This window comes from Haliaeetus leucocephalus, unplaced genomic scaffold (genome assembly GCF_000737465.1).
Source record: "Haliaeetus leucocephalus isolate CR32 unplaced genomic scaffold, Haliaeetus_leucocephalus-4.0 Scaffold184, whole genome shotgun sequence".
NCBI lineage: Eukaryota > Metazoa > Chordata > Aves > Accipitriformes > Accipitridae > Haliaeetus > Haliaeetus leucocephalus.
In genome coordinates, this window is record NW_010972620.1 from 13,097,373 (window position 1) to 13,112,147 (window position 14,775).

Consider the following 14,775-nt stretch of genomic DNA (forward strand, 5'->3'; position numbering starts at 1 on the left):
GGCGCCGGGGCTGGGCCCGCCGGGGGCGGCCGGGCTGGGGGTGCCCGCCGTGACCCGGTCGCCCGGGCAGGGAGGGCTCCTGTCCCGCGCTTGGGCACGGGGCATCTCCCTGGGGTGTGCCTGTACCCCCGGGCCTGCGCTGAGAAGGGGACCGAATCCCTGTTGTGGGTGGGTGTTCGCATCAGTAACTGCGGGGCTCCTCCATGTGCAACCTTTCCTAACGCAGTCTGAAATCCCCTGCCCCGGTCAGGTTCCTTCTGGAAATATGACAGTGTTCAGAGCATTTCTGAAATGCCATGGCTTCGGTGTTGTTTTTTTTTTCTTTTCCCTCGGATTCCACATACTGCCAAATGGCGTAGCCTGCATGCTGAAGAAGAGGTTTTGCTTAATCTTTCCTGTCAGAAAGGAACGTGTCAGTGCCCTTCAGTTTGAGCTGGGGAGAGAAGGGCAGGGCCTGGAGGGAGTCAGTCGGGGTATGGAGGAGGCGCAGGGGGAAAGGGGATCTTCATCCTGGAGCTGTGCTGATACTTCCCTGATTAGAGATGCCTGAAAGAAGTGAAAAAGCATGGACACTAGTCAAACTGGGGAGAGAGAGAGAGAGAACTGTGAATTTGCATGTTATCTCTTTGGGAAGATAGAGAGAGCCTGTGAGCAGGGAACTGGAATAGGCGGGTTGCGTGGCAGCGTTCTGCAGGGTGGTGAACACGATGCTGCTGGCTTTCCCTGGAGGGGATGGTGTCTGCTGGAGAGCACGGGCAGGGCTGGGAAGGGGCAAATACGGGGTACGCAGATGGGGAACCTGCCGAGAACTGACGGGAGAAAAATGTACGTTGCACATGAAAGGTGTCATTTCGCATTTCACAGCCAAATGGTTTTGTGGTTGGCTTCATATGTCTGCAGTGGGTCCTCCAGCACGGAGGGCTGTGTGGGAAGTGGCAGCCTGGGCATTTGTGTGAGGCTGGGGCTAATCAGTCCTCAAAGAGCCCAAATAGAGAGTGTGGTGGAGTGACCCAGACATCACCCAGGGCCTGCTAGTGGAGTCAGCCTGGTCTTGGGGGCCAGCTCGGAGCAAACTGTGCTCTGAGCTCCCCTTACTGTTCCTTAAGCACAGCCAGTATTGGGAATACAGTGTGGAGGTGTTGAGTATCACAAGAAGTTTCACCTGTGAGAGTTTGTGAGCTCAGGTTGAGAGAAAGTAGCCGAGATGCTTTCAGACTTGAGGTGTCCCTGGCGGCAGTTTAGCCATGTTTCAGCTAACAAGTCCACGCAGGTTGGAGCTTATGTCTGCAAAAAACACACCAAAATAAAAAACTTAGCAACAAAATATTAAATATAATTGCAGTTTCACTATCATCTCCAGTATAGAGCTTATATCAGAGGAACCTACATAAAGGACATACAGAGAATTAGGCTGCACAGTGGGAGAAAGCATGTTTGGGAACCACAGGTGTGGATGGTGGAGGGATGTAAAAGGGGGAAGGCACAATATGAATCTCTTACCCATATTAAAGATTTAAAATGTTTAAACAAGTTTTTATAAATATGGACATTTATTTTCATAATTTCTTCGCATGTTTCTGTCCTTTCTTTTTCTATTTGTATCTCATCTATCTTATCTATCTTGTTGTCTTGCTGACTTTGCAGAAGGGGAGTTTTGCATTGCTGACTTTCAGAATTTTTAGAAAAATGCATGTTGGTCTGATTTAACCTCTAGTGTTCATTTACAAATAAAAAAAATGAGGCTAAAGAATGGTTACACCTGGCTGAGTATTTTGAAAGAAGTTCAGCCAACATCACAGAAATATGCTGCTACTTTATAAGAACGGCAATGTTTAAAATCAAAACTGTAGCTATCTGTTCAGCTATGCCTGTTAAAATTAGTGAATTGCTGTGTGAAACTGAAAAGTCTAAAATCCCACATCTAATTTCAGGATCTATTTCAATGAACAAGAGTGTGAACATAAAATGGAGCATTATTTTCTGCACAAGATCTAGGTTTTACTTGCTAAATAATATAAATCAAAGAATTGAGTAATTCTGTGTGCAGTTGCGTAAGGCTATATAACATAGAGCGATCCATTGATTTCAAGTAATGGAAGCTATTGATGCTGGTTGTCTCATGTAATGACTGAAATTACATTCATTTCATTATGTGAAATGGAATATTTTTGTAATCTATGGTCTTTAATGCTACGAGAATATTTACAGCATCGTGACATGAAATAAAGTACCAACATACCTACTTAAATAGCAGAACAAAAGAACGGACTTGAGGTGAGCGGTTTGGATAAGTAGCATGAGGTAATACTAAATGCTGAAGATCACAGGATATACAAGATCTGACTTATCCTTAATTGTTCATATCAAGAGCTTAATATCTTCCTAATGCATCCATGCTTCACAAACGAAGTGTAATTTTTTTGTGGGCCATATGTAGATTCCATGGAAACACATTTCTGCTCTTGTTTTTCTTCAGTGTTTTCTTTGCTAGTTTGGTATAGCTGTCTCTGCTAGGGTGCTGTTTCCTACCCTGCTAGAAGAGTGGCAGCAATTGTGCTTATGATATAAAAAAATAATAACATATATTGATATATAATGTTTTTGTGTGTAATTTACAGATGAGGAAAAACATACAGACTGATCCTGCAGGTGATTTTCTAGTGCTGAGATCCACCCATGTATAGCAATGTGAAACGCAGGTCCTTTATAGGAGGAATCAATGTACAGCTAGTACAACTGGGATTATTTACTATTTAGGAGAGTAAGTTAGCTCCTAAAGATTGCTCTGCATCTCAAGAAATATAAAATGAAGACATTGTATTTGATTAAATTATTTGTATCGTATTTGACTAAATTAATTTTCTTTTTAAATTTTAAGTGAATGAATTTATTGATTTAAAATTGCTGGTATTTAACTTGCATCTTTAAATTTAGTGACACACACTGAGTCATTATAAATGAGACTTAAATCAACTGTGTAACATGCCTTTCATTAAATAGGCAGACTGTGTATATAGCAGGCCAGGGTTAATTTTTTTTTCAGCAGACTGTGAAACTTTTATCAACATTTTTCTAACTTTAATGGCTAAATGAGATTAATGACAACACCTGTTAAAGGCTCATCACTCTCACCTTTCTATATAACATGTTAATGTCTTACAATTCATGTCATATGCATACTGTTGGGCTTTGCAAAACCAGGGAGAGTTGTCAGTGCATTTCTAATCTTTATAGAGGAAAAGGAAAAAGACAAAAAGAAAGGCAATTCCCATATCCCTCTCCAAAAAAAAAAAAGATAAATATATTAAAAAGTTATTAATAAAAAACTTTCAGGCCCTCACTGAACTCCATATAAATACATATTAACAGAATTTCAAGAGTCAATTTTTAAGAGTGTCTCCACACTTCTTGAATACTCTGTTGGACATGCCAGGGTAATTAATAAGATAAATTCTATTCGGAAGAAAATAATTGACCTTATCTGCTGGTTGGTTAGTTTTATGTTGGTTGAAATAGGTCGAAGTGGAGCTCAATATAGTAGAAGATGTTGTTCTGGCAGTGGCCTGATATACTATACCTACGACTTTCTTTGAGCTTGTAGTAGTGTGTAATAATTCAAAGCCCTTTTTTGAAAGTAAGTTAATTAGCTCTTAAACTGTAGCTTGGCAGTGTATTGCGTAAGCATATGGTAGACTTTTTTGGAACACTTCACCTCATGAGCTTCACATCACTGAGTTTGCAGTGTTCTGTGATCCCTGTGTATAGCCTGTCAGAGGAGTACCTCCATGCCCACAATCAGTTGATTGAACAACTAGTACAAAAGTAAAATAAAATTTAAAAATTATGGAGGAATCGATGACAGAAATTTTGTAGCTAAGGTGAAGTTGATAAGGAGGTGCTATGTCTACTGATGTATCTGTAAGTGGGATGTACGCTGTGGCTTTGACCCACAGTCGCAGCTCGGAAAGTGCTGCTCGAAAGTCAGTGTAAAAATGCTTTTAAGCAACTTCTCTGTTCCTCTGCTCCTGAAATCTGTCATCACCAAGCTATTGCTTGGTAGATGTTAGAGCATCTTCTAGGTTGTTGTAAGTTGTGCTGGCCATGAAGCTTCTTTGTAGAGTTATTAGAGGGACTCCTATGAAGACATCTCACTGGCATGTTGTCTCTGGCTACAGTAGTCACACTGACAAGAGCTGTTAGGTTAATGCGTTTCTGTCTGATGCTGCAATATGCTGCGGTGACCTTCCGCTGACCTAGGACTACATTGCACTGGTAAAGGCAGCACTGAGGCACCCAGCTGTAAACCAAAATCACTTCTGCATGGTGCTGCTTTTTTCTCATCTAGGTTGAACAGAGTTTAGAGGTAGGATGTAGATTTGTTGTGAGCCTCATAAGTGATTATGGGTGAAGTGTTAGAAGTAATTGATAACTGTTCATTCTGAACTTCTGTCCTTGTTGCAGAAAAGCTCAAGGTAAAAGGCATGCTTCAGTAAGGCATCATTAGAGGAATAAATTGAGGAAGCAAAGGTAGCAATAGTGGTCCAAGCAAGACTGTTTTGTCCTCTTCTGATCAAGGTTTCTAAGACAATTCAGAGGTAGAAATATGGAGCGAGAGTCAAAATCTGCTGCTTTTACTGAGTTGTGGTATGCTGTGCAACTGCAGGTGCTTTGCCCAGACTGGGGGCTGTAATTTGTATTTGGGAGATATTCCTGTATCCATTGAGGGGACTGTCCAAAGCCAAGTGAACAAAGCACCTAAAATATCCTTTGGAGTATGACAGGATGCTCTGAAGCCTCAATGTAACTTGTTTTACTGAAAGTATGCACTATTATTACTAGCAGGCGTGATTTAGTTATGTGATTCTGTATCTTTAGCAGAATAGTTAGTAAGCAGTAGCATAGGCAGTATGAATGACTTCTCTAGGTGTGGGAAGATAGTACAGCATTAACACACTTGCAGGCTGGGAAACATGTTTTCTGAGTGCTTGCCTATGGGCTGTTGGGATTTGTGATGTGGTTATCCAATGACAAAATGTGGTTGCCCTCATTTTTGCCCTGTGGTCTTACTTGCCAGGTATGATTGTTTAAAGGCATTTTTCTCCATTTTCATTATTTTGGGTTTGGATTATGAGCCAGCAGTTCACATTTTTGTCTATAGCTCAGTCTTGTTTTAAATATAGAGCAAATGTAAGAGGACTCTGAGATCATCAAACCAATGCTTTGAATCAGAATTGAAGTGGTTTGATCATGTCTTTCAATTTCAAATAGTACGATGATGTTATACAATATTGTAAGCTATTTTTGTAGTTTGAAAATCAGTACTCTGTATCTTTGTTAATGGTCTATCTTCAAGCCCTGCTTAGTTTTCAAGTTAATGTGTTTCCTTCCTAGTTCCCTTTCAAACTGAAGTTAGAAAGTAGCCCAATGAAAGGAACTAGAAATTCCTTGTGTTAGCTGTGGTCTTTTTTGGATCAGGTCACAGAGTGTACTTTGATGTATATTTGTATATCAGTTTATCTTTATTATAATAGCTAACTCCTGTTTTGCAACTGGGTTGCTATAGAGTAAGGAGAATGGCCTGCTCACTGGGAACAGTGTATCCTGAAAAGCTGGTGGCTAGCTGGTAGTGTTGGTTGCAGGTTTTGTTAATTGGTGCAGGATTTGATGATATTCTGAGTGTTTAAGTTGAAAGGCAAGAGTCAAAGCAACGATCTATGTGAGCAGGTCTTATCACCATGTATATTGCTATAAAGGAGCAATATTTTTTTATCGCTAGTCCATTACATAGAGTCAAACAGCATAAGAAGAGTATGTGCTGCAGACTGATTAAGCTGGCATTTATATATTCAGTGGCAAAACTGCAATTCTGTTTTTTCTGTAGGCTAGCCTGATATTTCAGGCAGATTTGCCATTAGTGACAAAAAGTGTTTTAGAAGGCAGCGAGGATTTGCTTCCGTTACTGCAAGTTTCAACATAGTACTTCTCTACTTCTTATAAAGCCTGAAACTGTTTGTGGGTAATCATATCTGCACTGCATTTTTCTGTTGTGTGAAGAATCTTTAGGTTCAATGCTGATTAAGTTTGTCATGAAATATGTGTCTGCAAATCAGGTTATCTTGATCTTTTTAAGTGTTCATGCATCAGCTTCTGACTCAGTTCTTGCAGTGTTTTCCAAATGGGCAACTGCCAAGTGAAGCTTTAACCTAACTAGTAACCTATGTGAATAATACTTCTGAAATAGCTCTCTCTAATTTCACAAGCATTACCAAAGAGCTTGAAATTGTTCCCGTGTTTAGGAAACATGTTTGAAAATACATTAAAGCTTTTAAAATAGAGGGATCATCTGCCGAGAGATCCAGAATAGTGTACTTGATAGGTGCAGTTTGTATCATTATGTCTCATTTAAATTTAGCCTTCTCATCATATGAATGGTTTATTCGCTGTAACATCAGTTAAATTCAGGAAAGCCAATTATTATTCATGTCATTTCTTCATCAACTTATTTCTCAAGCTGATTTTATTTAGTGTCTGTTGACCCAGATTATGGACCTGCCATATGCATAGGAAATGCATAATTTTACATCCTTCACACATACCAGTCACATGGATACTTACTTTCTTGCAGATTTTTTGGGAAGCCAACAGCATACACTGTACTCTAGCTTTCTGTGTGTGTTGCTGTACCATTGATCTGAGACTTTGCAGTTTCCTCAATACAGATGTCTACCTGAGGAGCCTTAGCATAATTCCATTAAATATAAACCTGTTTTTGACCTGTAAGTGCTAGAGTGTTTGCACATACAGGGCTGAAATTGCAGCAACTGCAGTTAAGCAAGTTTTGTCATGTTGCATTTTATAGATTATACTACTAAAATGACCTCATAAAAAATCTAGGAGGATTGATATTTCTTAAATAATGCTTCTAAGATAATGCCAGGAATGGATTCGCAAATAGGAAACTATTTCTATGGGTTGTAGTAAAGTATTAGGTACTAACTCCTTCAAAAACATCAACCTAGCTTTGCGTCAGCATCAAGTAATCACATTAGATTTTATCTTACTGAAGGGCTTGCTATGGCTAGTTAAAAAATTCTAGCTGTTGCCAGTCTTCCTGGCTATTACCTGGTGATGGTTGAAATGCCCAAACCTAATCCCTGTCACCACAGACCTTGGTATAACAATGACATCATGTTCAGTTTGATGTTCAGCTTAAAGTATGCTCAACAACGCATCTCTTCCTCATCTTGTCCATGTCTACTAAGAAATAATTTGTATGACTGACAAACTGTGTCCCATACAGGAAGGAGTTAACGATCTCTCCTGGAGACTGGCTGAAGCCTTTCCTGTACCTCAACCTTTGCCAGTAATACCAAACTAGTAGGGAACTTAATCACTGATGGAGGTATTAAGAAGGAAAGAAGCAGGTTTTAGAGTGCATCAACCTTGATGGAAAAACTTGGGATTTGACAGAGAGGACTTAAAAGATGTCTTTGAACAGTTCTGCACTAGGGACCTGCAGAGAGGGCTGGGCCTTTTTTTTTTTAATATAGCATGAGAAAGGTGTTCAGCTCTAATACTGAGTGGGATTTTCACTGTGTTTTAGAGAAAGTAATTTGCTTGCAAAACTGCAGTGAGTGCAACTTGCAATTCTCCCATGAATCAGAGTAATACAAAATTAATAATGCATATACTGTAGTATGTGTACCTAGGGGAATACTTTTGAGCCATTTCAACTTCAAAAAGAAGTGTTTAAACTTTCAAGTATTGCATACTTCAATTTTAATACACTCTCCTTTCTACTACAGGCATTAGGTGTTTCTGTTGGTAGCAGCTCTCATTGGGACTTTCACAGTTTGCACACTTCTTATGTGTAGAGTGACTTTGAAGATCTCTAACCCCTTGATTTCAGTGAGGCAACATTTTCTTCTGAGTTCTGGTTTTAGTTAATTTCAACATAAAAGTAACATAGATGATATTGGTTTATACTGTATGTATGTTCTGTTTGTTTTATAAATTTAGGAAACGGTAATGAGGTAGCAATGCATGCTACCTCCTCTTGAAATGTTGAGTTTCTGGGGCGTGCTGGAGTGTCGCTTTTCCCTAAGGCATGAACAGATTTTCTGCTGCTTAGTCTATTTATCGACCAGGTAGAGGACTGGAGTAAGGTAACAAAGAGTAGTAGAAGTCAGTTGCTTCAACACAGTTAGTTGCTTCCCAACAGAGAGAAACACTGTGAGTTAGTTTAGTTGGGCTTTTGAATTAAAACCATACTTTTTTTAAAATCATCTTTCATTTTCTTCAGTGATCCTGGGCGACGTGCATATGCAAAGTATATATAGTACAGGCTGTTGATTTGCATGAGAGATATACATGATGATTTTCTATGTATAGGCTGTGTGAGCTCATAGAGTTAACAAAAATTAATAATATAAAATTATTAGAAAATATATGCTTTGGTTATGTATTTGCAGAAGAATGTGACACATCAAAGAATTACCTGGTTTGTATTGAATACAATACATTGTTAATCCAATTGGATTTGAAACTTTTTAACTATTGGATATTTTATCTGGAACTTCTTGATTTCTAAAATAATATATTTGCATCTGTGTAGTGTTGGTATTCAAAGCCTATTGAAATAAGTAACTTAGGCATTTGTGACATTAAGTGTTCTGTTCTATTTCATATGTCTCCTGAAGTCTCTACTGGAACGATTGGTACGTATTTGTCTTGAGGATTATGTCTAAAGTGTCCCAGATAAAGAAGAAAGATTAGCTGTAGGTTGTAATAGATGGGTAATTATTTGTGGGAAATGTGTAATAGCAATCTGATCAAATCTTTAAAAAGAAGTTAGAAGCTCACAATTTCATTATAGATTAATCCATTGCTCCTAAAATGGAACAATTTATGTTACAGTCTGTGGAAATATTAAGGGAAGATAAGAATATTGCTATATGAACTCCAGTTTCTTATTTTATTTTCTATAAAATCACATACGTTCCAACTATGTCCACTGTATCCCTTTAGGTATATGAAACAGAGGGCCAGACTTGGCATTTTATTACATGGTGATAGCTAGCACCAAAGTGAGTGAAGCTGGCATTTTTTTTGCTGTCATTTTAATCTACTTTTACAACACAAAATTAGGAAAAAAATAGCAGCGCAGCACTTGTTTTTCAGTTTCTTGCTTCATACATCAGTAAGTCACACAAAGGCTTAGCAGGAAGAGGCATCTCCGTGGTCAGCAGTGTAAAAACAGGAAGGAGGAAGTCTATTGCAAATCTGGGTTTACTGATTATCAGTTCATGTTTCGCTGCAGAGGATGTCCATTAACAGCCATCAGCGTGATCCATTGCTTATCCAGCATGAACAATGACTGCTGTAGTGCTGCTACTACAGAATATGGACCCTGCTTATAGGAAGTAATGTTAACTAACAAACTGTACTCAGCCCTTTCCTGCTCATAGAAGCAGGATACTATTAGTGAGAACAATTCACAGAAATTGCACATCCAGGAAAACCAGGCAAGCTAAACTAAGATTAATAAAATCTTTTCTCTGGTTAGGCCATTGCTTGAGTTCTACGTCGTTCTAGCATGTTACGCAATCTTTTAAATAGAGTGGTGAGATGTAATTATGAATAAGTATGGCAGAACTGGACCCTAGGTAGCACCTGGCATAGAAAGGCTGCTTAGGTTTTAAGAAATGTGCTTATTACCATAACTCCAGTTGAATTACAGGAAACACCTGGACATTATTTTATAAAGCTTTTTAGGGTGTATGCAGCAACCTATATGAAATTACTCCATGGAAAAATCCCTGCAAAGTTTGCAGTTTGTGTAAACAGAAAATATCTTTGTTTATTGTAAGACAGAGGAAGTTTCTGCAGTGTTTCCTGTGAAATTGCAGCTTAAATGGAGTGTGTGATACAGTATCATGGTTAGGGATGCCATGGTTATAGTCACAATGACAGGTCTGTTTAAAGGCAGAATCTTAATTTGCATGGTCAGTGTTTTGTGCTTGCAAAATCCCACTGAATTCATCATGCAAATTTGAATTGTAAATATCTTATTTTATAACTTTATTTAATCTCTTGCTCTTTTTTTTTTTTTTTAATCAAATAAGAAATGGAGGGAGAGGACAAACATCTACTGGGCCACTACTTGCAATGTGTGTATGGGAGCTAGTTGAGAGCATCTCTAGCCTCAGTACAAAATTGACTTTGGTAGCAAGGTACGAATTCTAAACCCATGGTTTTCCACAAGCACAGTTTCTTCATTTGGCAGTTGGTTTATTTGTATGTGTGTGTGTTTTGTTTTGTTTTAAGTATTACTTTGAAAAACAGAAAAAAAAATTATGTCCAAGTTTCTATTTTTTGTGACTTGGTTTAACTGATCAAAGTGATCGGTTAAAAGTTTATTTTTTCTCACAATGCTAAATCTAAAGTTCTACTTGCATCCCTTGCAGTTCAGAATTTGCATGGTCAGGCTTACGTTCCATGACAAACTTGGACAACTGTGCAGATATGTGCAATTCCTGTCATCGTCACAGCATTCATGGAGATGTAACAGATTGGCACTTACTAAGTGGTTATCAGTAGCCTCAAAAGAATGTGTGTATACAGTTTTTAATTGCTTCATATGTCTTGTGTAATCAGGAAATGAAAGACTTTGTGGCAGTGTAGGCAGGGGTGGGGAACCTGCAATTTGTCCTAGAAGTGGGACAGAACAGGATGGGTTGGGGGTGTGTGAAAATGGTGAAAGGTGGCAAGTCATTAATGAGGAGCTACTTTGTCCAGTAAAAAGATCGGTATTTTTTTCTCTATTTTCTGACACTTTTTTTTTCCTATTTTTTAAATAGATGATCAGTTTTAAGAGTCTTTGCTGCTGTTAGAACCTATTATTATAAACAATTACTAGGAAGAGAATTGTTCACTCTAAAAATTTACAGTAATGCTCCATAAGCTCAGAGATGTTTCACCTGAATATGGGTTGCAATTAAAAATCAAATCACTGCCCATTTAAAAAAGCAAAACACACACACAAAAAACCAAACCCCAAAACTGTCAAGAAGTAACAGATTTTTTAAAACCCCAAAAGGATTTATTAAATATTATTTTTTTCTTTATCTAATAGACCGTTCTAGTAGTGATTTTTCAATTGACAGAGTTATTTATCACCAACCAGGAATTCATATTGTCTTCTGAATCATTATTTTCATATGAAAGTATGGAGCTTTTATTTTTAATAAAATAAACTCTTCAAGTTCATTTTTGCCTGAAGCCTGCATACCTGAGCAGTTCTGCTTACCATTGAAAAGTTACAGCTATTGCCATAGATATAAGGGACAAAATTACTTCAGTTCTCATTCTGATTACTCTTGCAATTCACTTTTCCATACTAAACTCCCACCAAGTAGATTACAGTGGAAGTTGTGTTCAGGTTTCTGATTATTCTCATTTTCTAGTAGGAAGATGATGTAGATGTGAAGGGATAAGGAGGGAAAAAGCAAATTTGGGGTAGTCTCAAAAAATATTTTCAGGCTCCTCTGCTTTTATACTTACTAGTCTATATGCACTCCCTTGCCTATCTTTCCAGTACTCTGGTCAATGTATTAAATTAATTTATGGGCTTATGATTTTTTTTGGCCTGTAACTTTTTATTTCCTTCCTCCTTAGTGAAATGCTGATCCTCTTTCAATCCCATTTTCACTCAGGGATTTAATGACATGTATCCTGGTTACATGCATAGAAAATACTTAAATGGTAGCAGAAATGTATTTTTGAAGCTGTACTGTAACCATTTGTGAAGAGATCTATGATAGTGGCTTGCAGTGTTAATGTATATGTATGGAGTTGTCATTATAGAATGGATCAGATTATTTGAGGATAGTTGATTTTTTAAAATTATTAATTTGTAAACGGTGAGGTGGAATTCACAGCAGGTTAGGTTTTACGATTCTTGGCTGAATTTTAGCTCTCTGGAGATTAGCCTTTTTGCTTGCTCAGCGGCTGGTATTTTTGTGGATAGGATAGTGCCCTCTGGTGCTTCAATAGATTTTTGCATGTAAACAAAAAAATTGTCAATTAAGACCTTTTCAGTTTTGAAAATAAAAATTTTAGGGTTTTTTTTAATGTTATAAAGTAACCTTGTTTGATTTTCTTCAATTGGAAAATGGTTGCATATCTGAAAGTTCTCCTTAATTTTTTACTGAGAACTGAATTCAAATCTACTTATGCTTGTCTTTCTCCCTTCAGCCCAGCTGGTAAGAAAAGATCAAGGTAAAAATATCCTTATTGCCATTAAATTGAGCCACCGACTGAGACATCTTTCTCCTTTAGGTTAAGCTGTCTCTGACTATTCCTAGTTAATTTTTTTCCTCTTTCAAGTACTTTCTGCACTATCTTGTATTTACCTGGACTGGCATTAATGACTTGTATTGTCCACTTGTTGGGATAAGTCTGAAGAAAAAGTCTCTATATACAGAGTTTTAGAAATATTACACAAATAACCTGCCATTCATTACCAGAAAAATCCTTCAGCTCTGCTTGTGCTCTTCATGGATGCCCTGCTTGCCCCATCAATTAGGAATGAAAATAGTACATGCCCTGTCACTGATTCGCGGTACTGGTGTCTAACTAGTCACTCAAGTGAATGTTCTCTCATTCCAGACTGAAAATTAAGATGGTATATTGCGTATGTTTTTTGTGTGTGCCAAAATCAAGTACAAACTTCTGTCTCCAACATCAGTGATTTTCTCCCTTTTTTTTTTTCAGTTTGAAGACTCATACTGAGAAAAAGCTTGCTCTTTAGAGTTTCATGGTGTGAATCAGCCACTAGCAGTCTGTAGGTTTCTATAGCTGTATAGATCAGAGGTTGAAAGCAATTGTAATATAAACTGATCAGGTCTTTCAGTTTGGCTTGGTTCAGGTTTGTGCTATATTTCAGATCACCAGCATCCACTTCAGGGGTCCATAAAGCTGAAGAGGATCCTTGGGATTCTTCATTCAGAGGTGTATAAATGTAAACAAAAATTGAAATAACTATATATTACACATGTAAAATTTCTCTTGATAGCCTAGGCATGTTTGCCCCTTTTTATGACACTTCCCACTGACGTATGTGAAGCAACTTAAAATGAGAGAGATTTTTGGAGTAGACGTAAGTGCATGTAATAGTCATCTCCTGAAGAAACGGGTCTGGAAGGGTTACCATTTCCTCACTGTCTTACCAACAGAGCTCTGTGTGTGTGTGCATTGTAAATTCTGTTAAGTTTGTCTCGTAATTTAAAAGAATTAGCTGTAGGATGCTTTCAGGATTCCATGTCTCTCTCCAAGATGTTGCAATATCGTGATTTGTCTGCCTGGTAGTTTAACTCTGGAAAGTGCAGAATTGCTATCATAATTGCTTGCAGTGCCATAATCTGTTGAAATGTACACCTTCAGATAATAATTCTAAGGTAGAAATTACTTTATTTAGGTAAGTATAGGTAATTTTTGAAATGTATGTATGGAAAATGAGCTTCAGTATCAGAACTAAACCATACTGTACTATGTGTGATGTTCCATAATGGGTAAATTAGGTGTGCATTGCCGCAGTTGTGTTTGCAGTTTTGAGAAAAAGCCTAATTTCTGTCCATGGCCGGAGATGGCATGGCGCTCTCAAGTACACTTATACTTTCAAAAAGGCCAGTGCTTTAGGTCAGACTTCCTTCTGAAGCCTCTGAAATAACATGTGTATAGTGTCCTAAGAGTATACCGTTTTAAGGAAGTTAGTGAATTGTTTAATTCGCCTTCTTACTTCTCACCTAGATCAGAGAGTTGTGATACAAAGTGTGAATTTCTTTTAAATGCTGTGATGATTTTTTTCTTTAGAGGTAAGCAGTTCTGTCTCAGGATTTTTTTCACTAGTGTACAGAAGAGGATTGATTTGTATTGTTCCCACAAGATGGAGCTGTCTACATATGTAATCAATATGGAATTTATACCACTAGTGAATTTTAAGGAGCTCTGTCAAAATACTGGTTTAGATCACAGATCACCATTTTATTAGTATCCCTGCAGGAAACAGTACAATGTAGAACATAAAATAGTAACTATTATTTTAATAAGGTGGGGAATGTTGTGGTTAAGGCAGTGTGTCGGGATGTACACAGTATTGATTTCTTCCTCCCCAATTTTAAACATTTATTTCCTGTATGATTTTGAATTAAATATTGTGATAATACCACTGAGAATTATCAATCAGTACTTTATTTATTTTCATTAAACTGAAGTATAAGTAGCTTTAATACTGAGAAAAAATAATAAATACTGGTTTTTATAACAGTGAATACTGTATTGCCTATGCTATATCGTATGTGCTTCCAGGATTTCTGGCTATGTTGTCTGGAATTGTTTGACAACATTTTAAAGAGAAATCTCCTGATGACAAATTATTTCCTTCTCTCAGTATTTTAACAGCATGTCTGCCAGTGTTGACAGATCTGAAATCGATAAAAAGGTATCAAGACAGCCATGCTGAACTGCAGCTACTGGATACCCCAAAATCATCAGGCAATAACTAAGTCCAAAAAGACAGTGCATTGCTACCACCAAAGAAAGTATGTGCTACCACAAACTCAAGTATGGAGTTCCTCTTGCACCATCTTTTTACAGTCTTGTTCTCATTTTAGGTATATTTAGTCTGTCTGTGTGTGTTTTACTACTGTTTTCACTTACAGTTATGTTACAGAGCTTACAGTTATGAGTCCATAGTGATAGATGGAAGTCTCCTAT

General features: G+C 37.7%; 1 protein-coding gene across 1 annotated transcript in view; it reads left to right on the forward strand.

Moving 5' to 3' along the window:
- Positions 1-14,775, forward strand: part of EXOC6 (exocyst complex component 6) — a 95,181-nt gene that overhangs the window by 577 nt on the left and 79,829 nt on the right. The gene's annotated exons all lie outside the window — the stretch shown is intronic.